The 25,060-nt window shown below is 38.7% G+C and overlaps 1 long non-coding RNA gene across 1 annotated transcript; it reads left to right on the top strand.

Annotated features, from left to right (window-relative positions):
• The first annotated feature begins 206 nt into the window (after positions 1-206).
• LOC139760083 (uncharacterized) lies at positions 207-23,927 on the top strand. The gene is made up of 5 exons (XR_011715231.1): positions 207-460; positions 15,174-15,300; positions 16,277-16,510; positions 20,158-20,258; positions 22,836-23,927. It is a non-coding gene; the product is annotated as an uncharacterized lncRNA (long non-coding RNA).
• Positions 23,928-25,060: the final 1,133 nt, after the last annotated feature.

Here is a 25,060-nt window from a genome sequence, read left to right as displayed (position 1 = left end):
ACTCCTACGTATTTGTATGTAATTCCTTAAAAGAACGTAAAATAATATTCCCAAAACATTACATGCATCACATTTGATAAACATAAAGTTATAGTAAACCCCGATAAACACTAGATTTCGTGCATTTCAATTCTATTCAAAATCGAAAGCGTAATTAGGCCATTTTCGGTCACTTCCGGCATGCCCCAGGGTTTCCGTATGCAGCGGACGTTAGTGCTCGCTTGGCAGCGTTGGAGTGAGGACGTTAAGTTTGTGCCTATTCGAACTCTAACGTAGGAAACTACGCCTGTGTATAGTGATTTGAACACCTCCCTGTGAGACGGAGAGATCTATCGAGCTGAGGATATTACTGCATTTCATCTGTTCTGAGACATATTCATATTTTGAAGCAAATGAAGACGAAGGACGCACATCCAGCAGCACTTGTTACGGGATCACCCAGTAGTCATTACCATCCCTGGTGAGTTTGATGTAAACATAGACGGGTAGTTTGACGATCGCTTTCAATCTGTAGGAGGTTGTAGGAGTGATTTTATGGCCCTTTGATAAAGTACTGTGGAGTACTATACAGTTCTATGGAATAGGAAATTAAGATTTTTTTTGGATGTTCTATTTATGTTTGAAGGCGGAGGGTTATTGTCAGTGGTTGATCATTAGTGTTGCCGGAAGAGTTAGATGGAGTTCCGCAATGTTTCTTGATTGAATCAAAATTGTTATATATAAATACTTTAACTGAACTTATTAAGTTATAGGGAGGTTTTACATCCTCAGTGCTGTAAAGGTTTCACATGAACTAAGCTTTAAAGGTTTAACATTAAGTTTTAAAGGTTTAACGTAAATTAGGCTTTAAAAAATTAACATAGGCTTTAAACGTTTGACATAAACGAGCCCTTTTAAGGTTTAACGAACATTGGTGTTAGTAAAGCATACATGTCTACCAAAACTCGGGTTTTCAATATGAAGATGGGGATATTACGGAGGTTATAAAGATATTAGCGTAGCGTTTTTTCTGGTGGGGAAGGGGAATGGTGAGCCATACCCAGAATTAAGCAATCCACATATTTAGAGGGTAAACTTTAATGTATAAGTACATCATTTCAGCAATGCAGCTCGGTTCAGTAAGCATTTAAAGCGCTGTGACGTTAACCTTGGTTCCCGTCCCACTTGCCCAACCCCCTGGCTATGCCAGTGCCCAGGAGCGTCGGTTTCGTTGATATTGAAATGACACTAGTGGTAGTAGCATGTGTGAGGAACACTCAAGGTTGCACATAAAGGAAATATTATTTTGAACAGAGTGATGAACTTCTGGAATAATCTCTTGCGAGAGGTAGAGTGCGGAAGCATCCGTGACCCAGTACTTAGGATACGGGACGTCTCTGTTGTTGGGAGGTGACGGATACATATACTGTATGGGCGCTTCAGTTCTAGCTTCTGCATATGATTGAATTCTTCATGATTAGCAATTCAGCATAGTTAATAAACTCAGAAAAATCGATGCGTATATTGGATGGCTATCCAAATTAGCTTGCGCACGATCATTTTGTTGATAAAAACCTGACATCAGAGTTCCTTTAACCATAGAGTCAGAAGAGTACCTGTATTTACCTGTAAATTTACGGGTAGAACTAAATAGGTACCGACGAACAGACATTTTAGACTTTCTTTAGCTTTTGTCCGTTCTTCCATAAGGGTTCAGATACGGGTGTTGTTGCAACTATTCCCGTCCGATGGTCGGTGTGCAACTGGCTGGTGACAGGTGATTTGTTCGGCCGGTCAGCGTCATTGTATGTGTGTTTTGACATAGGCCATTGAGTTTGAAGTAAATTCTGTTGCGCAGCAGGGCCTCGTATCACTTGTAGGAAGTACTTGCCCGGTGCTTATTCACCCACACCTATCCCGACCACTACGCCGCTTGAAGCTGGTCGCCCGGCATTACCCTCCATTGCAGTAGAAAAGTAGGTTAGCACAGGATAGTGAGGAAAGATTGGTTAGGTTAGGAGCTATCTGACGTAATGGACGAAAATTATTAGATTGCGGCTAGAACATTATCTTAATAAACCCTTAATATCAGGTGTTTGCTGTCACTTACAGAATCTGGGTTAAAATTATTGAGAAGACATGCACATCCTCGATCCTAGGCCCATATTCGAAGATGTGACGCGACTGTGTGGTCGAATGTGACCTAGCTTTTATGGGTACGGGTATGGGACATAGCGGCGAGGCTGCGGGTATGTACCTTACGGCGCGGAAGTTCTAACATCTGCATAGATGAAGAATTATATTATTGAATTCGTCGTAATTAGTTGAACTGTATTCCACCTGTAGCTTCCTACTTAGAAAAGTGTAAAGGTACGTTAGGATATTAGATTTCTTGGTACTGATTTTCGTCAGGTAAATGCATATTATACAGTTCCACCAACGCAAGAGATTTGACGTAGCCCAACGAAATGAAAAGAAAGGCACCGATACAAAATTGAGCCCGGTATTTCTTATCACAGCAGCCGCTGTGCAGCTTGATTTCAAATTCAGTCCATATTTTATAATCTTGTTGGAACTAGTAGCCCAGCGCGGCGGTTGGTGGCCAGCCAACTGCGCCGTGTCACAGAAAACGCAGTAGCTTGGGTGAAGGATGAACTAAAAAAAAAAAATGTCGAATTTCGGAGGAAATGCTGTCAGGGAAAAAAATTAGATTGGTGAATCGGTATTATAATGGAAATTTGCTAGGATGAGGTTATAGGGTAAGATGTAGGTGTGGACGAAGAGATTTAGCAGGTGGATGAGGTGTTTGTGTACGTAGATGAGATGGAGATTTAGGTGTTACTGAATGTGATGGATGAGGAAGCGTGTATAGATGAGATGCTAGCAAAGTTTGCGTGGATGAGATGCTATATAAGGGAATGCGGGTGTGGCGGAGAGGTTATAAAGAAAGTGTTCGTGTGTGGATAAGATGTTTGATAAGAAGTGTGTGTAGGATGAGATGTTAGATAAGGAAGTGTGTGTGTGTGGATGAAATGTGAGCTAAGGAATTTTTGTGGATGATTTGTTGATTTGAACTTATTTCAGAGGTAAAAAAGAATTACTTTTTCCAGCTGTTGAACAGATTTCTCGCCCGGTATTCAGTGCTTCCTCTGACAAGTTAAACTTTTCATTATTAAAGAGATACATGATTCTCGACAAAAGTGTACAGCAAAGTTGCTGTCTCATATTTTCAGAATAAATTGAACTAGACAGTTTAACAGTGACAGGGAGACACGTACCTCATTTGCATCCTAACTCTTTCCGCTGTATCTGATGAGTTACGACAACGGTTACAGTTGTTATGTAAAGCAGCGTCGACGTGAGAAGGACAAGAAACAGTATCTTTTCGTAATATGATTTAATTTGCGCGAAAAACATTATAAAACATGGAAATATTTGCAGAGGATAATTTCCAAACATTATAGAACATGGAAATAATTGCAGAGGATAATCCCCGAAACCATTAGATAATTCTTTCCACAGGTCTTCTACGAAGTGGGTGACAGACAACATGGCACGCACAACGATTGACAGAAAATTTTATAAATATGACGCTTACCTGTTTATTAACGATTGACTTAGAAAAAATTATAGATATGACGCGTACCTGTTTATTAACAAGAGTTAAGTGCGTGTTAAAGCAGATGACAATATATAAAGCAGTTTTGACTGTCCAGTAAGATTTAAGACACGAGATGCCCTTTAACAACTGTTCTAGAATTTTTAATTTGGAATCGTTTAATTAGCATTGGTTAACTGTTCCAACAATTCGTACCAGTATCTTAAAAGGATATCTGGACCATTCACTATGGTTGTTTGTTTGCGACCAGTTCACAAAGACTTGAGCCAGTCTACAGAATCATTGTTCATACCGATAGCATTCAGTTTTTGTTTATCAGTCCAGCATAGTTTACGGTATCAAAGGTAATCTCTAAGCTAAGCATAACAGAACCTGTGTAATTGCCCTGATCACACTCCCGTTTGATGTGACCGTGACGACAGATCAAACTGGTGTCGGGTGAGTGGGTAGGACGGAGCACGGATTACAGTTAATAGAGAAGTTCGTTTTGCATAATATAGTCATTTAACGAATTGAAGATGACGCCCTCGACTGCTTTCGACATGACGTTACGTGCGGATATTGGCCTATAATGACACTTAAGTTGTTCTTAGAGAACTATATGAAGAACTTGAGATCATCGTGAACTTTACCCACATTAAATAACTTGTTGCAAGTGTGCTACTGCGGTCTGTAACACTAGCACAATCCTGTACAAACCTAACAGGAAGGTAACTTCACCCGCGGCGTAAGCAGGCGAAGTTCGGTAACGGTCAAGTCCAATATGGACTCAGACTTGTTCCTGACAACATAGGAGGTACATTAAATACTTGTTTCAGACCAAAATTATTTGAATAAAGATGTTATAAGCATTAACAGTAGAGCACAACTGTCTGACTTTATGGGCGTATATGTGTTAAAGGGCAGAAAGTATCAACTGAAACCATCACAATCTTCTTTTATCAAAGTTGTTCATTTGCTTTTGTGGCTTGTAACAAAGATCAATTTATATCGGCTGTGTTTAACTAAAGAATCTTCACACTTGTATATTCTATATCGTTCCTAAACAAATCCAATTGAGGTCGAAGGCAGTTTTATGGCGAACGTAAAGGTGCAAACATTCCACATTCGGTGTAGTTTTTCGTTCTGCCGAATGTTATAGGTAGGGACCTCAACTTCCACAGAGCCTTACAATCAGGTCTGTGTATGATCTGTAACGCAGATAATAGATGATTTGATACCCGTATTAATAAAACGGATTTATCCATTCTCTAGTCCTCCGAAACCGCTTATCGATAGCGGTCCTGGCATATAAGTGTGTTGTTCGTAAAGGCAAAGATTAGAATGACTATTTTATTGCAACATAGGCCACGCAGACTTTTGTCATTTCTGATCAGGAATTAGATGGTAGGATTAAAAGGAAACTTTTTCCCCGGATATAAGAAACAGGCGGTACTTCACGTACATCGTGCGTCCGTTCAAGTAAAACGAAAGCACCTCAAATCGCACGCTCTTAATCAGTCAGAAATAATTCGTTAAAGGTGTCCAAATGATTCATCTTGATTCCGGTAATGATTGGTCGTTTTAGAACTATGGAAAAGGAAAAGTTAATATGTCATTGTAAAAAAACGTATGATTTTGTAAGTTTCTTGTCTGACCCTTTCCGTGGTCTCTCGTCCCGTCCTCCTCAGATTTCACACCAAAAAATGTGACTTTTAAAACTATGAACACAAGAGAAATTAAACTACTCGATATTCATCAGTTAGCAATAATTCTGTTCTGGCGGCAAGAGTCGTGTCCAAGGCTGCTTTGATCTTAGCTGTATTGTCCTGCTGGTTTAACTGCGTTAAATGTTAAAACTAGTCCGGAACGGAGATTGTTGTGCGAAGTATTCTCAGCGGATGAAGGTATATTTTCCATGCTGCTAAAACTTATTTGGGGATTTCTCTATTTGTTTTTCACACAATGGTATTGAACTGAACCCACCTGCTGTTCTTAGCGAGTTGGTATGGATTCAAAACCATGTCCTTAAATAATATGCAAGCAATACATAAGATACAGTACCTAGAATTACAGCTTTATAAATGTATAAAAACTAGATAATGACCATGAAAAAATAGATGGTCTGGAAACGATATTGCCAATATAGACGTTAATAAAAGCTGATAAATTGAGTGTATATGAAATACCGCCATGCAGTTTCTGATCTTAGATCTTCCGTAAGTAGCCCAGTATATTTATACTTTAGATTTATGGTTAGGCTTTCTGTAGGTTCTCTCCAAGTAACATACACTGATATATAGGTACAGGATGGGAGGTAAAGTTATAGGTCCCTGAAGTATTTCTTAGAGCTGAAAGATCCCCCACCCCTTTCGGCGTGTCAGTACTAATTGTAAAAATCTGTTGGAATAATTCTTGTTGACAACAGTATTATGAAAGCAGTATATTAGTCAACGTCGCCATTCAAGAACAATATATGATATGCGAAAATGCGGTGAGATAATTTGATGTTTGATGATGTGGTAAGAGGATGTGGTACTGTGTATATAATGAAGTGTGGTCAAGTTTGCACAGTGACTTGTGTTCATGTGTTTGAATTCAGATATGTGGTATCACACCAATTTTGAATTCTATCGTCATGGTCTGGAGTATTGTGTCCAAGGGACACTTGTCACCTTCATTTACGATATTCCTCGGTAGACCTGAAGATAGAAATTAAATGTCGAGAACCATGTTTTAATCTGCTTTAAATTCATGTAATTAATCTTGATCCATCAGGCGATTCTGAAGTAGGGAGGAGTATGATTTATACTGTCAGTGTGAAATATTGTTAATACCTAAATCACGTAGTTTTATATGACGTGTACTTAAATGGTAATGTCGATGAATTAATGCAATAATATATTGAACTTCCTTTGCTGATAATTTCATCGTCTGTCATATAACATGGGCCTGTTATAAGACAGGAAATCAGGGGACTCGAGCGAGCCTTAGGGCAAGGGGACAGAAACCATGGCAGGTGGGCTAAAACTGGGGACCAAGATCAGAGACCTTAGGCCAGAATAATGGGTAGATGGGACTCAAGCGGTAGAGGAAATAGATTTTATGAACGGTGAAAGTTTGTGATGTTTGATAAGAAAAAGAGATTAAGAGGAAGAGGGCGCTAAAACTGTCAACTTTTTCCCAGGAAATGCATATAAGCAAAGACACTCCACAGGAAGGTAGCAAAGTTGCTTTCAGAATTCAGGGAGCTGAGTTAAAGGAAGAGGTTAGTGGTCTTGAATTATTCCACCTTAGAAGAGATAAGAGCGAGGGGTTAATGTTCACCCGGACTTGTCGATTGATGATTTACTTTTAAAACATTTTGGACTAGGCTAGTATCACTGGGTTACTGTACTTTGGGTATAGTTGGCTTGGATCCCAAAACCTTTGTCAGACTTACGTTTCTGTAAACCTAGTGTTATTAGCTGGGAAGTGTCACTAGAGCATGCTGGGGTACGCCGTGTTAGACTCGAGTAATGTGCCCTCGACGTTATCCACTGATATCGCTTAGAGTTTCCTGCGCCATGGAAGATGAGGCTACGAACCTACTTCAGATGACGAGGATCTCCCCGCTGGAGGATTCACGTGAGGCATTGTGAAACGCACTATTCTACTCGCGGGCATTATAAGTTGTTGGCTTTGGGAGATCTTCTTGAATTGTCTTTGGTTACTATATGCTCATGGAATCTTCGGTGAGAAGTCTTTTCTCATGGACTTAGGTTGGGTCAAGCTGCGGTCCTGTACTCTTTGTATCGCCAAATAGAGAAATAGACCCTTAAGGTCGCCTTTATTTTTGGTTACAGATAAATAATTTCCTGTGTAACATCGGCCTTTCAAATCAGTTTCCCACTCCCAGTCTGAATTCGTTAGATTGTATGGTATACGTCGGCTAGTCCGTCACTTGAAGCCTTATATTTGTCATTGATTATAGTTCATCGTTCGTGTATGTGTATTACAATGCGTTTAAAGTAGACTCGAATTAGAACTCCAAATTGATGGAATATCTTAAGCAAGAATATTGTAATATTGATCTATATCTGTTGGTTTATCTTCTTTCTTCCTAAAGGAATTTTCAAGAAAGTTGCAGTCCCTAGTACTTTGGTGTTTAAGATGGTTGCAGTGCCTAGTACGGAGCCTTTGTGGTGGTTGTAGTGCCTAGTACAGGAGTGTCTGGTGGTTGCAGTGCTTAGTAACGGACCCTTCTGTGGTGGTGCAGTGCCTATGTAGTCGCGGAGCCGTTGATATGATTGCCTTGTCTTGTACCCGAGCGTTTGAGATGGTTGTAGTATGTTTGATCTTGGTCAACAAATAATTCACAGTTGTATATTCGTCCAGCTTGAAATTTAGCAGAAAGCGTTTGAATTCGTGGCTTTGTTCATACGGGGATTTTTCCTCTGTGTTACACGGCTCCTCGGTGTTGACATTGGCTTGGCTGGAAATATTCCATGTACTTCACTATTTTTTCGAATAAACTCTGATTTTACTTACTCTTACTTTTCCCAGTGTGGTGTTTCTTTTTTTAAACCCCCCAGAGAGAGAGAGAGAGAGAGAGAGAGAGAGAGAGAGAGAGAGAGAGAGAGAGAGAGAGAGAGAGAGACCCATCACTTGGTAAACTGTTTTCCTCCTCCGGTTGTCATATACTCATATTTACGTAAACATCGTACATAAATATAGAAGGCGGAGTCGGTAATATATATATATATATATATATATATATATATATATATATATATATATATATATATATATATATATATATATCCGCTCGCTAAATGTTGTACCGCGAGCGAAAACTCCCGTTTGCCGTGGCTGTATAACATTGTCGTTCGTCAGCGGAAAGGAGTACAACCTTGTCAAGGAACCTCTTACTCCAGAGAAGTCCATCTTTTCCTTGCTGCTCTAGGCTACAGGTGCCCGTCTTCATGAAAGGGACCCCGGGGCTGTACAATATATATATATATATATATATATATATATATATATATATATATATATATATATATATATATATATATATATATATATATATATATATATATATATATATATATATATATATATTGAAAGTATTTTTTTCTCTGACTTGATGTATTAATATCTCCATTACTGTATGAAAATGAATTCGAGGACATTAGGAGAAGGAAAGCCATAAAGCAGAGAAAGAACTCCCACCCTTAAAACTGATTGACAAAGTTGTGGCTCCTCCCCAGACAAACGGCCCGGGGACGACAGAGTTGAGATAGAAAGTTGAGGCAGGGGACGCAGGAGGAACCTGTCCCCTACAGTTTGTAAGTCAGGAGGGTGAGGTACGTGTTGTGCCCTGGTCTTAGCACCGCCGCCGCCACCACCTCCGACCTGTGTGATGACTCAGGCCGAGTCATGGACTCAAACTGCGGCCTGTGACCTTAGTACCTCCCTCTGATCACTTAAACTGCGACTTCTGACCTTAGCACCTTGCTCTGATCATTTAAACTGCGACCTATGACCTTACCACCTCCCGCTGATCACTTTTAAACTGCGACCTCTGACCTTAGCCTCCCTCTAATCACACCTAACACTACGACTCCTGGGACTTAACGCACCTCTCCGTGGTCACAATCCAAATCCCAGTCCTGAACTAACAGCTTTTCTGTATTACATTAAAGTCCAACTTGTGAAAATGCTCCTCGCCCTCCGTCAGTAGTTGTCGTTGATCATTTCATCTAGAGTATCTTGTTTCTCCTCCTTTCCCGGAGACAGACGTTCGTCATTGGAGCCCAGTTGGTATGGTGTATTACCCAGAGCCTGTGACCCCTGAGCAACCATGATCTTGCTAAAGATGGGGTAGTTAAGCCCTCCGTTCATCTAACCTAGCTGTACATAGAGGGCATAGGGATGGTTCAGGAAAGCTGAGGCTGTAGAGGAGGGTTCGTATCCCGTCTATAGTTATGAGTTGCTCGCCGAAGGATTTGTTATCATTATCGTCTGTATGCTCAAATCAGTATTGTAAATTTATTCCGTATTGTGTCTCCGTGATTTCATTCGTAATGTGTTGTACTTCGTAGTTTTGGAGACCCTCTCAAGTAATGGTTGATGGTGAGCCGTGAAAACGACAACTGGATTTGTGTTTATGTTAGTATGGTGGGTGGGGCAAGTTATTCCATCAGTCAAGGATTCTAAATCCTTATCCAGTGCTACGTGGGTTCGAATCTCTCCTGTGCTTTATAATTGCCTTCAGAAATTAGTAGTCATTTGTGAGAATTATTAGGGTACTCACGTGGGCCTTCTGAAATCTGTCGTATTGATGAGGAAATGATTGAGAAATACGTATCAGGAACAGTCGCCAGTCACACTTTGGATGTACCCCTGTAACACGACGGTACGACTCTTGTAACTCGACAATACAGCCCTTATAACATGACGGTATGGCCCTTGTAACATAACGGTACGGCTCTTAGGTATAATGGCATCCTTTGATTTGACCCTTAAAGGTAATATTAAGGGCTAGGCTATTATACCCAAGGGTTGTAACGGTCTCAAAGGGGTTAATTAACTGACGGAGCTTTCCTTTGTAGGAGGTGACGAGGGGACTGTGGTGTCCAAAATAGCTTAGCTCTTAACACGTTAAGTAGCTTTCATACGGCGCCAGCCGGGTTGAAATCCCATTTGTCATTAATATCTATGTATCCCTCATGAAAAAATCTGGATTTTTTCCATACTGAAATAGAATTGGTTGTAAGGCACAGCTTCATGAGTGATCGGATTACCGAACTGGTTTCAGTGTAGTTGAAATTGGATGGTCGAGGCTTGGGGACACACTACATTGGTCGAATTAGGTGGATGTTCTGAAAGATCGGCCATGCTTTGGCCTGGCACGGGCCATTTTATTTAGACGGTCAGTCATACACTCCATTTCCCCCTTCAGTTGAAGTTCTCCTGATGTGCCGGAGTAGCTTTAGATGCCAGTGGATAGAACATGTAGAGTTATGCCTTGTCTGAGAAGATTAAGCAAGCTTTGTTATAACTAAGGCGTTCATCGTGGACACGCAGGCTTCTGAGGAGTTCTGTGTCCTTGGAAGACATTGTAAAGGGACCTGGGGACGCCTGCAGTCACTATCAGCGCAGATGATGTCAAACCAGACTTTTCGAACGTAGGACAAGACGTGTCCTACGCAAGATAAATGTATTCTTAAAGGCCACTCTGCTCACATCAGTAGTGGCCATTTTGACTGCTCTGAAGGTTTTGAAAATCGTGTTATTAAAGCGTTCTGCTGAGAGCGCGTTCAAGTCACCCTGGTTTTGTCACTCTATCATACGTTCTCTGACGGAGTGTGATTCATTTGTTTCGAATCTTTTTTAGGGCAATATACGAGAACATGAAGCCTTTTTGATATTTCACACCGGAATTAGTCAATCTCTCACTGTTAAAATGCAAATTTCGGGCCTCCATTGTCAAAATTAAAAACTGTTCAGTTGTTCGCGGTTAATTACTGCGGAGGGTTTGAACGCACCGCCTGGCTGAAACAGAGTTATATAAGGGGAGCTCCTGATCCACGCTGTGTTATATGGCGGATATGGACTGACCCGTTGTGTAAAGGGCATCCCTTATCAACGCTATGTTATGCAGGGAATATGGCTTGACACTAAATATGTCATATAAAGGATATCCCTAATTGACGCTATTTTATCCAAGGGATGTTGAAGGGACATCCGTGACCCACATTATCTTATAAAAGGGGAATCTCTCGACTCCCTTGCCTCTGTTATAAAGGGAATGTCGACTGACCTAAGCTTACACCCCTGTCATAAAGGGAGAGTCGACTGACCCTTACCTCTGTTATAAAGGGTTTATGATCGTGTTTTTTACCCGTGTTATAGAGGGTATGTCCACTGACCCCCTTTCCTATGTTATAGAGGGAATATGAATCGTCCCCAAGCTGTTATACTGACCCCATACTGTATTATACAGGAATATTGACTTAACCTAAACTGTGTCAAAAAGAATATTGGTCGACTAGAGGTATTGCGCGGAGAATATTGCTTTTAGTGAATATCCTATTGCCTGACAGGATATTCTCTCTTGGGAAAAGCTCTCAGCTTGGAAATAATAGATTGCCTAATTCTGTCTTCTCTTCAATCGCATAACCTATTTGCGTCATACAGCCCTTTCTTATGACCTCAGATTGCAACGTTTGACTTATTTTTGATAATATATAGCGATCTAGTGGGACGTTGAATTACATTGTTTGACCTCACATTGCACCTTATAAAACTTGCATTCGCTTAACCTCACATTGCGTTATGTAGCGCTTTCGTGCAACTCTGAGTCGCGTGGCTTAAGATTGCGTCATATAACACCTTCGCATATCCTCAGTACTGTCTCATATAGCCCAGCGCTTTCCATTCCTTTCAAAATAGATAAGTCTGTATATATTTCATGGTTACAGCTTTGTGCAGAAGTACTTAGGCCTTTAGAGATAGCATCAGCAGCAGTCTGGGCTTAGGTAAACCACATGTGGTAGTACAGGAGGCGGGTTGTTATATACCCAAGGAGAGGGATGGTGTGGTAATATAGGAGGCGGGATGGTAGGTACCCAGGGAATGGGTTGGTGTAGTAATACAAGAGGCGGAATGGTAGTTTCCCAGTGAGAGGATCAGTGTGGTAAACAGGAGGGAAGATGGGTTCCCAGAGTGAGGTAGGGTGAGTTTGTACTGATATATGAGCTAACCCCCACAAATAACAGACCATCAGTTACTTTTATCAAACTTCATTTCCAACGTCTAACATAAGCTATTGTGGTCACAAAGATTTTATTTGATTTGAAAGCAGTAATTTGTGTCCATATTCCTGTTATCATCCTTAGTTCAATATTACTCCTAAAGATTCTGTTACATTATACTCATTTGACACAAGAGACCCTTTCATGTGTTACCTTCAAGAATAACAAATGAACTTTTCAAGACGAAATTCTTCCCTATATATCATTACTTTCCTATATCATTAACTACTAGAACTGCCATATTTTTCCCCGACAAAAAAAGACCTAATGATAACTCTAAACATTTTCCATTACTTTTGAGGGTCACAACTTTCCACCCTGAAACCTCATACCTGTCCACCAAAGACTATGAAATACCATTCGCCCCGTACATGTTATGATTCTACTTTACTGCGTAAATTTCCTTGCTTCTGGGAAAGAATAGGAAATATGTCTACAGTTTTCCGTTATGCATACACCACATCCTTTATGAATGATGAACATCAACAAAGAATTTATCGTGTAATTTTTATCCAAAGATCTGATAAGATTCGTACGCTGACAGATCAAGTAGGACACAGCTGTATGTTTGTGTTGATCTACCAGATATCCCAGCCCGCCAGCTGGCCTTATATACAATATAGCTTACAGATTCTTTAATTCACTCTCGTCTTATTCCTTATACAGGTTGATTTTCAACTCGTTTTTCTTACAGCTTAAGAAGTCTTAAGATCATGGCGAAGGCGTTTGCTTAGGGATTTCACTCGTGAACAATATTTGGACATGGTTTTCCCTTTTTTTTTTTTTTTTTTACAATTTGAAAGGTTATATTGAATATGTAACCAGATAGCTTTGTCTTAGTGATGTAACGTAGTTCCCAAGGTGAATGTACGAAAGGGGAATTGTCAGTTTTTTTGTGTGTTTTTATTTTTCGCACTCGACTGAAGTATTTTGTAAAACTAACTGACCCCTTTGTAACAAACATGGCGAGGACGACGGACCAGTTCAGCAACACGCGGGGTTCTCTGAAAAAGTTACGAGTTGTCGACGTTAGGCAGGCACCAGCCTTCCTTAGGCCAGAGACACCACACAAAACACGCAGCCACCCACAAGTTCCTGGCTGAAGCTTTATTTTTTCCCGAAATGTTAAGGAGAAAAAATTGGTAGTAAAATTTTCCCTCAAAACGAGAAAGAAATACTAGGTGTGAAAATTTACCTTCAAGTACTATGCTGTAATTTATCGTACGTGATTATTTGATTCATTATCTGTAAATGATCTTGACCAGAAAATGTGAGGGTGCAAAACGCAGCCTTTCAGTATTGCAAATAATGCAACAACTTATTCAATTCCTTACACATATAAGAACCCAAACCTAAACCCGTTATGTTTATTTTGCGAAAGGCGTTATACATTTGATCCACCTCACGCAAATGGAAACTGAGTTATAGATAATAGTTTCCATGATTTGGGCGCACGAGGTAGTAAGTACAGGGGATGAAAAAGAAAAACAGGGGTCTCATGAACTACACCCGCGTCGCACAAACATGTACGGAACGTGTTCTCTCGGCAAGGACAGACGCAACACTCTTGTAACAAGTTGCGTATATGTTTTGGCTCCATTATCCTTCAAACATTAAGGAAACGGCGTTACTAATATTACGTCTACTCCAAGTTGAGGCTTCAGTATCATTATCCCTTAATAACAACTTATGCTTATACTTTTGTACTGGTGACAACCAGGTTACGCTAATACAAACATTATTCGAAAAAATATTAATTATCCTGAAAACATCGTGGCAGTATCAGTGAGAGCTTGTCGTTGTGAATAACATAAGGTATTTTTCTGGAGATACTCTAACTTTTTGGTCGGGAAGCGAACAAGAAATGTTGGTGTTGTGGCGATGCGAGAGGAACAACAGGGCTGACGTGTCCGCTGCTGCCAGGTCGGCGAAGACTTGAATTATCCAACAACGTTTACCGCGGCCAGCCGGACTCTCCTCTCTATTTCCTGGATGTACAAGTCCTTCGCGAACTAGAGAGTAAAACTGTCTCTATAGAGATACTAAATGGGGAAATGCGCACTTTATGTTATTAGAATTCTCTCTCTCTCTCTCTCTCTCTCTCTCTCTCTCTCTCTCTCTCTCTCTCTCTCTCTCTCTCTCTCTCTCTCTAAGTGTGCGTCCAGGTTACTCATTTTACGAGCATCTTTTATTTATGTTCAAGAATGCAGAACAAAATCGTGGATCCTGCGAAAGCTTGGGTTCGAAAATTTGTAAAAAAAAAAAAAATTATTTCTGGCGGGACACTTTCAGACCAGCGAGCACACTTGATTCAAGACGAATGTGTACAGTCTCGTGCTAACCCAAACTTTTGTCGGCTCTAAATAATTTCGATTCTCATATGTGTATATATGGCTCGGTACCAGCTTTTGCTGTGTCCTTACCAGTAACTAGTCAAGCTGCCCACCTGCTTTTGGTGATTAACTGTTCACTTTGACCACCAGCTGTTGTCTGTTAACTTGTCATCTGTTATCAAGTGACAACTAGCTGTTATTGTCTCTCTAAGTTGTCAATCTAACCACCAGCTGTTATTATCACTCATCTTGTCAAGCTGACCTTCATCTGCCATTTTTCTAAATAGAGACTACCTAGACGCAGGTGCGTCATCCTTTCCAAATTGGCGTATTAAACTGATGTGTGTAACTGTTTCCTTCATCTTTAAGAACTCGCTTTCCTCGCATTTTGTAGGAAATGAAAGAAAGTAAAACCTGAGTAAGCCCCCTCGTTTCTAAAATGGACTACCTTAATCATTTCAGAACGTCACCACAGTTTGTTTGGAGTGACTCAGCTTGGGAGTTGGTGGGAAGAACCCCCAGGACGAGAGAAAAAAAAAATGATTGGCAGAGAGGGAGAGCTGCGTCGACATGAGGGATAACTATCATGGTAAGGAAAAAATCTGGTCATAACTTTAGAAGGAAATTTCTTTACTTTCCAAAGTCAGTTGAAATGCATCTCCGAGAAAGGTACAATGGGCAGTTAAAGTGGCTAAAGTACATTAGGAATTCGAAAGATGATCAGGTGGTTAAATACATATCTTCAAAAGGTTTTTAAGATGTTTTAGAAGTGCCGAATGATCTTAAGTGTATGAAGGTTATTTTGTTTGACTACACCACATAAGGTGTTAACTGATGCTATCAAAGTTTGTGTGGGTTAAATGAAGTAAAGTTTGGGTTAGGGGTAAACTTGATTGTAAACCACAAATGGTAGCCTTGACAAAAGAACGGCTCTAGAAAGGATTTTTGTTAAATGCCCAAGATATGAAAAAGTGGCTGTTAATAAAGAGAATCTTGTTTTGTGTCATAAATGTAGTAGGTGGGGTCATTAGGCCCACAGATGCCACAAATGGCTACTGATGTTGCTGTTGTGAAAAAAAAAAAATTATTTTAAAGAATCTGATATAATCAAAGAAAAAGTAAGGTTCTGCCAAACAGCTGCAGTTGTGGGTATACCTTACAAGACCTCTAGTAGGGCATTTAAAGTAAAAAAAATAGCTGAAATCTTTGGTAGACAAAAGTAATGAAAAAGGTAAAGATGTTGATATTTGCCTCTTGTTTTGATAATGTGTGGGAAAATAGGAAAAAGATGCAAATGAGCCACTTCAACCACTGTTGTAGGGAAGATGCAGCATGGTAATGAGTAATGCTTTTGTGGAATTATTTCTGAAATGTGTGGTGCTGAAATTATAATATTTTTGCAAAGAAACGTAAGGTCTAAAAAAGGCAGTTCAAGAAGTACAGAAGTGTAAAATATTTTTACCCCATAAGTAGGGGAGTTGCTAGGGAGAGGGGTATAGTTAATTTTAATGATGAATTAGTCAGGCCAAAGTTGGTGCCTGATAATATTTTTCTCTATCTTGCAGAATGAAAATATGAAAAGTAATACTATGTATTTTCTTCATACTTCATCGCCCTTTCCCGTGTCAGTGAGGTAGCACCAGGAACAGAAGAGGAAAGACCACATCCGTTTACGTCCATTCTTTAGCTGTCACGTGCATTGCAATGAAACCACAGCTTCCTATCCACAACTAGGCCCCCTTAGACCTTTCCAAGGTTTACCCAGGATGCTTCAAATGGCCTGGTTCAGTCCATTAATAGTAAGTTGACCCCAGTATACCACAACATTCCAATTCACTGTATCCCATGCATGTCTTTCACCCTTCTGCATATTCAGGTCCTGATCGCCCAAAATCTTTTTCTTACCATCCTTCCATCTCCAATATGGTCTCCCTGTTCTTGTTCCCTCCATTTCTTACACACATATATCCTTTGTCAGTCTTTCCCCACTCATTCTATCCATATGTCCAAACCATTGCAGTACACCCTCTTCAGCTCTCTCAAGCAAACCCTTTGTATATACTTACACTTTTCTCTCTCACCATCTCACACCACATATTAACCTCTGACATTTTATTTTCTTCACATTTACCCTCTTCTGCACAGCTGTATCTATAGCCCATGCCTCTCATCCATATAGTATTGGTGGGACTACAGTACTCCAAACATGGCATTTTTGCCCAACCAGATTAATATTCTCTCTTTCCACCTATTCATCAGTGCTCCCAGAACCTTTTCCCATCCCTCACCCTATGACTTGCTTTCACATCTGTGATTCTATTCGCTGCCATGTCCACTCATAGGTTTCTGAAACACTTCACTTCCTCCAGTTTTTCTCCATTCAGACTTGCTCCCGACTAACCTGTCCCTCAACGCTACTAAACTTAGTGACCTGGTTTGTATTCAAATTTTTCAAATTTAATCTCGACTTTCTTCATTCACACATTCTTCCAAACTTAGTCTCCAACTTCTGCAGTTTCTCATTTGAACCTGCTACCACTAGTGCTGTATCATCAACAAGCAAAAACTGACACTTCCCAGGCTGTCTCATCTCCCACACACTGCGCACTTGCCCATCTTTCCAAGATTCTCGCATTTACCTCCCTCAATACCCCATCCGTAAATGAATTAAATAACCACGGTGACATCACACACTCCTGCTGCAGACCATCCTACACTTGGAACCATTCACTCTTTTCTCTTTCTGCTGTACATATGCCTCACACCTTAAGTAAAAACTTCTCTGCTTGTAACAGCTTTTGTCCCACCAGTATATTTTTAAGACCTTCCACAAGACATATCTATTAACCTTATTGCATGCTTCTTCAAGATCCATAAATGCAATACAAATCCATCTGTTTCTCTAAGTATTTCTTGCTCATTCTTTTAAGCAAAACACTGGATCCACACATCTTGTGTCAACGAAATGGCAACTCCCCATCCGTAAACAAAATGAATGACTATGGTGATAAAACACACTCCTGCTGCAGACCAACTTTCACCTGGAACCATTCACTCTACTCTCTTTCTACTTGTACACATGCCTTACAATCTTGATAAAAACTCAGTTTCTTGCAGCTTTCCTACCATCTTATATATTCTTATGACCCTCCACAAGGCATCAGTATCAACCGTCATATGCTTTCTCCAAATCCATAAATGCCACATCAAAATCCATCTGTTTTTCTTAGTATTTCTCTCACACATTCTTAAAGTAAACACTTGATACACAATCTACTTCTGAAACCACACTTTTCCTAACCAGTATGGTGCTATGTACGTACCTTCGCCCTCTTCATCAATACTCTCCCGTACTACTTTCCAGGTTTACTCAACGAACTTACATATATCTATAAGATATGGATAGTATTTAAGATTCTGTTGTTAATTACATGCATTGCCCTGAAGAGTAATCAAAAAGGAATACTGGCTTCAGTGAAGCAAGTTAGGTAGAAAATTGTTTCTGATGGAACTCAGTAGTCTTAATACAGTATTGTATCTTGGTATGTCAACAACACAAGAGATCTACAGATGTCTCCATGTGTATGTGTTTTCAAATAATATAGATGTACTTGTTCTACAAGAAGTTGGTGTTAATGTTGCATCTCGGCAATTAAAGGGTTATTGGTGTTTTATGGTACAAGCTGATGTGGAAAATAAGCTACAGAGTTAATCATCTATGTTTAAAAAAGCATACTAGCCACTTTTCATTCTGCTTATAGAGTAAATAGTACAGAATACTTGTTTAAACATTCATTTGGATGGTGGAGTTATTTGCTTGCTTAATGTATGCAAATTTTTTGTCACTTCAAGATGTGCCACATTGCATCTTGTATGATTATTGATTGTTGGTTATATAAATGCAAGGCATCAGAAGATAGTATAGAATTGGAAATATATTGTACATTGAGTCTCTTAACAGTGTAAGAACTCATAAGGAAGGAGAGCAAGTGCTGTTAGTATATCCGAGTTGTTTAAGGTAAATATGACTGAAAGTAAAATGAATATTGTAAATGACATTAAAAGGTATGAGTATTAATGATTACAGGAATAATTTGCAATGCTGTTTTTATTGTTTTAAAATTGTTTAATGATTACTCCATAATTCTGAATATACCAAAGAGTAACTATGTAACAGCTTCAATATTATGTAACAAATTTGTTGAGGTGTGCTTTCAATACACTATGCAGTAACTCAACCTTACACCCAGAACCTTAGCTGGGAGGTAAATGTTTATGAATCAGATTGTGATGCTGGTTTTGGGCTTCCATTATCATTTACATGCTTATGTTCATAAATGATTGTTCTGTAATACTGTGTCCACTGCTAGAAAGCAAGTTTATTTTAACTGCCAGTGCATGAGTTTTTGAAATAATAATGTATGGTATACCATGTATCCTTTCAACATTGTCATTTTCATAAAGGTCCTCATACATAACACTCCTTTCACGTAGTACCCATCTCCTAGGGAGAAATGGTTTGTAATGACTTTTATTACAAACAGTTTCTCCCAAGGTTTCATTCATTTAAAATGCTCAAGATTATCCTTAACTCGTAAACAGTATCAATTGATGTGCTGACTTTTTCTGCCCTGTTTACAGAAATATGCAGTTGTCATATCATCAGTAGCTTATAACAGTTTCTTCCATTGCTGGTTGGTAATTGATAGGCAGCCTCCAACCTGGGAGGTATATTACCAGTACTACCTATCTGGTTATCAGGAGGGTTAGTGATGGCTACATAGTGAGCTAGCACTTCAGTGGTTGTCAAGTTGCTCTCCTCTAACTTAGCCATCTTTTCTCCTTGCCATGCAACACATAACACTCGAGAACATTAGATTCATGCTACTTATTATTTGTAACTAGATTTTCCTGCAGTAAGCACCTATGAGCTATCCCTGCCTTTTGGCAAAATGGTAGGAGCAGAAGACAGAAGTAGTAGGTAGGAACATTAGACAGAAGCATTAGGTAGTAGTTGTTAGGAACATTTTGTGTGAGCATTAGGTAGAAGTAGTAGGTTGGAACAGTTGGTAGAAGCAGTCATTTGGAACAATAGGTAGGAGCCTGTAAAAACACTGTTAGAGTTGCCTTCTGCCATTGGCCTGTTTAGGGTGAAGCACTAAAAGGCTAAGAAGCTGCAGTAGAGTTCACCAGTTACGGAGACTTTTGCTGTGGTCACCCCCTTTAAGTGAGTTCATGAAGGGATGGATAGTAAAGATATTGGGTATAGATAGGGTATCCATCAGAAGGTCTAGCATACTTACATGGTGACCTTGTAGAAAATATATAGATTGTTAAATAAACTAAATTATAATGAGGAACATTTATGGTGTGTACAAGTTGCTGAGGAAAGTGAAGAAGCATAACATGAAAAATATAATTGACTTACAAAGTGATTTTTTTGCAGGATTGTGTGTGGAGAAGGAAGTCCTGCATGAAGGGCACCCCCAACTGAGCTCACGCTTGTGGAAGAAATTACATAACTAATTTTCTCTATGTAATCATGAGGTAATGAAGCACTATGTTAACAGGCTATAGGAAAAGGGCTAGAATATTTCCAAAGAAAAACCTGCAATATCCTCCCCATACATGCCAACCACTTGATGTACTCACACTTGTAGTGTAAAAGGTGTAATCATCATTCATACATATTTGCCATTTCCCACGTTAGTGAGGTAGCGTCAAGAACAGATGACTAAGTTTTAAAAGGTAAAAATCCTTACTTGGCCCCCTTTTTTGTTCCTTCTTTAGGAAAAGTAAAACAGAAAGGGAGGATTTTCAGCCTCCTGCTACCACCCCTTTTAGTCGCCTTCTATGACACGCAGAGAATACATGGGCAGTATTCTTTCTCCTCTATCCCCAGAGTTAAGGTGTAGTATTTTAATCTTTTTGTTTTCATACTATTCGCCATTTCCCGCATTAGCGTTAAGAACAGAGGACTAAGCCTCTGAGGGAACATCCCCATTTGGCCCCTTTCTCTGTTCCTTCTTTTGGAAAATTAAAAACGAGAGGGGAGGATTTCCAGCCCCCTGCTCCCTCCCCTTTTAATTGCCTTCTACGACACGCAGGGAATGCGTGGTAAGTATTCTTTCTCCCCAATCCCCAGGGATACCCAAATGTACTCTAATTTCATACACAGTCATAAATAACATGAATGCTTTTAATATATTTTGCCTTTCACACTCAAGAGGAAGACTGGCTGGCAAGGATGGGAAGGCTACTGAAGGATTTTTTTTTCTTTTTACTGAACACTATAAATTTATACAAAAGTTCAGTGTCGATGATAATTAACATGGATATAGTTAAAAATTATATCCATGTTAATTACCACCAACACTGAACTTTTGTATAAATTTATAGTGTTCAGTAAAAAGAAAAAAATACCTTTCAGAAAAAAATACCTTTCAGTAGCCTTCCCAGCCAGTCTTCCTTTTCAGTGTGAAAGGCAAAGTATATTAAAAGCATTCATGTTATTTATGACTGTGTATGAAATTAGAGTACATTTACACACAAACTCAACAGAAACAAAGACTTTCGTTTCCATGTCTTCCTGTTGCATCAGGGGTTGTGAACATCATTCACACTACCTCTCGACTCTCATTACTGGAACAGGTCAACAAAAAAGGTTATTGTATAGATTTCTTTGTATTTTCTGTTATTTTTGAATGTTAATCTATCATTTCATACAAGAACAGAAATTTTTATTTTGGGCACACTGCATGATGGAATTTTTTTAACAGTACCTACCATTTAAGGTATAACCACATCTTGCTTGTCATTGCATGGTGAAAATGCAACTATCATAGTTATCGCAAACAAATGAATTTGTAACTTATAACAAATTTACAGTTAAGACATAACAACCCATTGGTCATTTCATGAAAATTACAACTCTTTCCTATGTGCTCTCATTTGTACCAATCAACACGCCTCATCTCTTAAGTCATAATCACATTCCACTCTATTGTTCCGTTGTCTTTATCTTTATTTTACATATATCTGTAAAATATCTGTAAAATATGTAAAAGTTTCATCCTTTTTACATTCATCACTTATTCTTCATACATTCAATTCAGCCATTTAAACTTGCATATTTTGTCATAACATGCTGAAGACTTGTTCAAGTCTAAGGCTACTGCCATAATGACCACAGCTATTGAAGTGGTATGATTCTTTTTTTTTTTTTTTTCTTAAATCTAAGGCTGCTGACACTACTTGTTGGTTGTAAGCTTTAGAACTGGGTTGGTCAAAGGGTAGAGATAACCTTTTCCAGGGACACTTGTTACCCTGCTATCCTAACCATATTTTTTTCCTTTATCTTCTAAACCACTATATTTAGATTCTAATTCTCAAAAACTACTGTAAAAAAGTACAAAACATCACTTCTGTATGAATTTCTGAATCTAAGCATTCTGAATTTCATGATTTTGACTCTGAGATCCAGTACTTCTAAGTTCCGCTCTATAATTTCATAAACATTAACAAATGGACAAACTCTATATTTACTGTAAACAAAAATAAACAGCTAACTTTCTTATCAAATATAATCTCTGTAGAATCACAGCTCATTTTCTTTTGTGTATTTTTTTCATTGAATATTTATATATACTTAATCAGTTTCCCACGTCAGCAAGATTGCGCCAGGAAACAGACGAAGAATGGCCCTTCCACTCATATAAACATATTTACATAAATGCCCATATACATACACTATGAATAATAATAATATTCATACATAATAAATAATAATATACATACATATATATATATACACACGTACATATTCATACTTGCTTGCCTTCATCCATTCCTGTTGCTTCCCCGCCACACAGGAAATAGCAATCGCAAACCCCTGCTTCAGTGGGGTAGCGCTAGGGAAACAGACAGAAAAGCCACATTCATTCACACTCATTCTAAGCTGTCACATGTAATGCACTGAAACCACAGCTCCCTATCCACATCCAGGCCCCAGATCACCCTTTTAAATAAACCCACTGAGATATTTTTTAAAAATGTGACATACATGATGCTTATAGTACCCATATGTTTCACTTAATTAATAGTTTGTATTTCCTTTTGTTGCAGGACCCCATAAAATGAATATGCAAGAATGTGATGGTTGTAACACTATAGATTAAAGAAAAGAAATCCCAAGACATTGAAGAGATTTGAAAAGAAATTTCACTGGCCAGGTCCTACGGATATGATAATTTGTAATTTGCTTTATAAATTTAAAACAATGGGGTCTGTTCATAATGAGTCAAGATCTGGACATCTAAGTGTGTATGAGTATGCTGTGAATGTGGTCCAAAATTTTATTGATGAACTGCCGAGCATGTCAAATTGCTCTGCATCACATGGACTTGGGATATCTAGCTCATCTGTCCGCAAAAATTTTGATATTGCACTTGAGAGTGAAGGAAGAAAGTGTACTAAGCTGTGTTTTGGATATTGGTTGAGAAAAACTGGAAGAGGTGAGAGAATTTAAGTAATAAGGAGCTGTCTAGGGTAAGTTTGGTGATATGGAAGGAGAGCAGTAATCACTGGGTCCCTTAACAGAATAATGAAGGGTAGAGGTGTAAGTATGGAAGCGAGTAGGGGATTAAGGGATACCAGTCCTCCTTACCCTTATACAGTCAAAACATGGACATGGAATCAGTCACAAAGTTCCAGAATCCAGGCTGTGGAAATTTGTTGCCATAGATGAAAAACTTGCCCAGTATTTATTTGGACTGAGAATTTTAAACACTAGTGAAATTTAAATTGCAAAAAAAATTCTGTAGCCTCAAAGATTTTATATTCTAGTCATATAGTATTTTTAGCAGATTTGAAATAGCTACATTATATATCTTTAAGGACTTGTACAGCCATAAAAATGCAGTTATAATTGTTAAAAGATTTTAGATGCATTATAGAAGTTAACTAGTCCCAAGAGTAAGATTGTTTTCTCCAGAAATCTTGTCAAAATGTTGGAAATTATTGTATAGTACATAGTTTGTGTATTTAAATACTGTAGTCATATCTAGTGCCAGGATTTATCCAAAAATTTATATCTAAATAAATATATTTTATGAAAAAAATTCATACACATTGTTTAGAAGTTGGATTTGATTTTTTGAAAGGCCTAAAAATCATGGATGTACTTTTTATATTTTATGCTGTATGTATAGAAAGTGATTGTACTGAATTTTCTTTGGTTCCTCAATTTAAAATATTTGAATAACCTTTTACACAAATGAACCTCAAAGAAAAAAAATCCTGATTACCAAACATTATGTATAAATGCATATACATATATTTTTTCAGACATTCACTATATAAAGGTGAAATCGCACTTCAGTAGTTCAATTTTATTCAACTTAATTTTTCTATATGTGGCACGACATGTTTCATGGACAATCCACCTCATCAGGTACCAATACTTATTCAAATTCCATCATCACACTTTAGTCCTGCTGTCCAGAACCAATCAGTACAGACCAAGCACTATCTGCATTGTATGGCAGTAACCACTGGGAGTGATTGAGAGGGATCACAATGGCATGGAGACCTGTGTGCATCTCGAATAACTTTTTGTATTTTGTCAGTTTATTCGCAATGTTTTGGTTACTGCTAGGATGAGCTTCAAAACTGCCTTAAGACAAACTGATGTCCTTACTATTAGCAGTTAAGATGAATCATTGGATAATTTTTATGACAGTGTTTAGCAAAAGCATTTTTGTAGTCATCCCTGCATACTGCGTGACATTTTCAATAACACCTCTTCATCACATTTTCTAGTTTGGCCTATATTCCCTCTAAGGCTCAGTCCTCTGTTCTTAACACTACCTCGTTAACATGGGAAATGGTGAATATGTACAAGAAAATAAATATATATTCTTTTATACATATTCACCATTTCGCGCATTGGTGAGGTAGTGTTAAGAATATAGGAGTGAGCCTTAAAGGAAATATCCACCCTTAGACCCCTTCTCAGTACCTTCTTTTGGGAAAATTCAAAATGGGAGGGGAGGATTTCCAGCCCCCACACCCACCTCTTTTAGTCACCTTCTTCGACATACAGGGAATACATGGGAAGTATTCTTTCTCTCCTATCCCCAGGTACTATATATATATCTGTACATGTCTTGCATTTAACAGCATAAACACTCCCAATTCTTGCATGATCTGGCCAACTATTTACTAAGGTCTTACTAATCGTGTTACTGTACTGGAAAATAACATTGCAAGTGCTGTTTTTAGAATGTCTTAGATATAAATTGTATGAATTACGAAGATGAAATTCCACTTCAGTAGTTCATACAATTATA

Source organism: Panulirus ornatus, chromosome 35 (assembly GCF_036320965.1).
Source record: "Panulirus ornatus isolate Po-2019 chromosome 35, ASM3632096v1, whole genome shotgun sequence".
Lineage (NCBI taxonomy): Eukaryota > Metazoa > Arthropoda > Malacostraca > Decapoda > Palinuridae > Panulirus > Panulirus ornatus.
The sequence above is the reverse complement of the archived record's forward strand: the minus strand, read 5'-3'. Positions and strand labels throughout refer to the sequence as shown.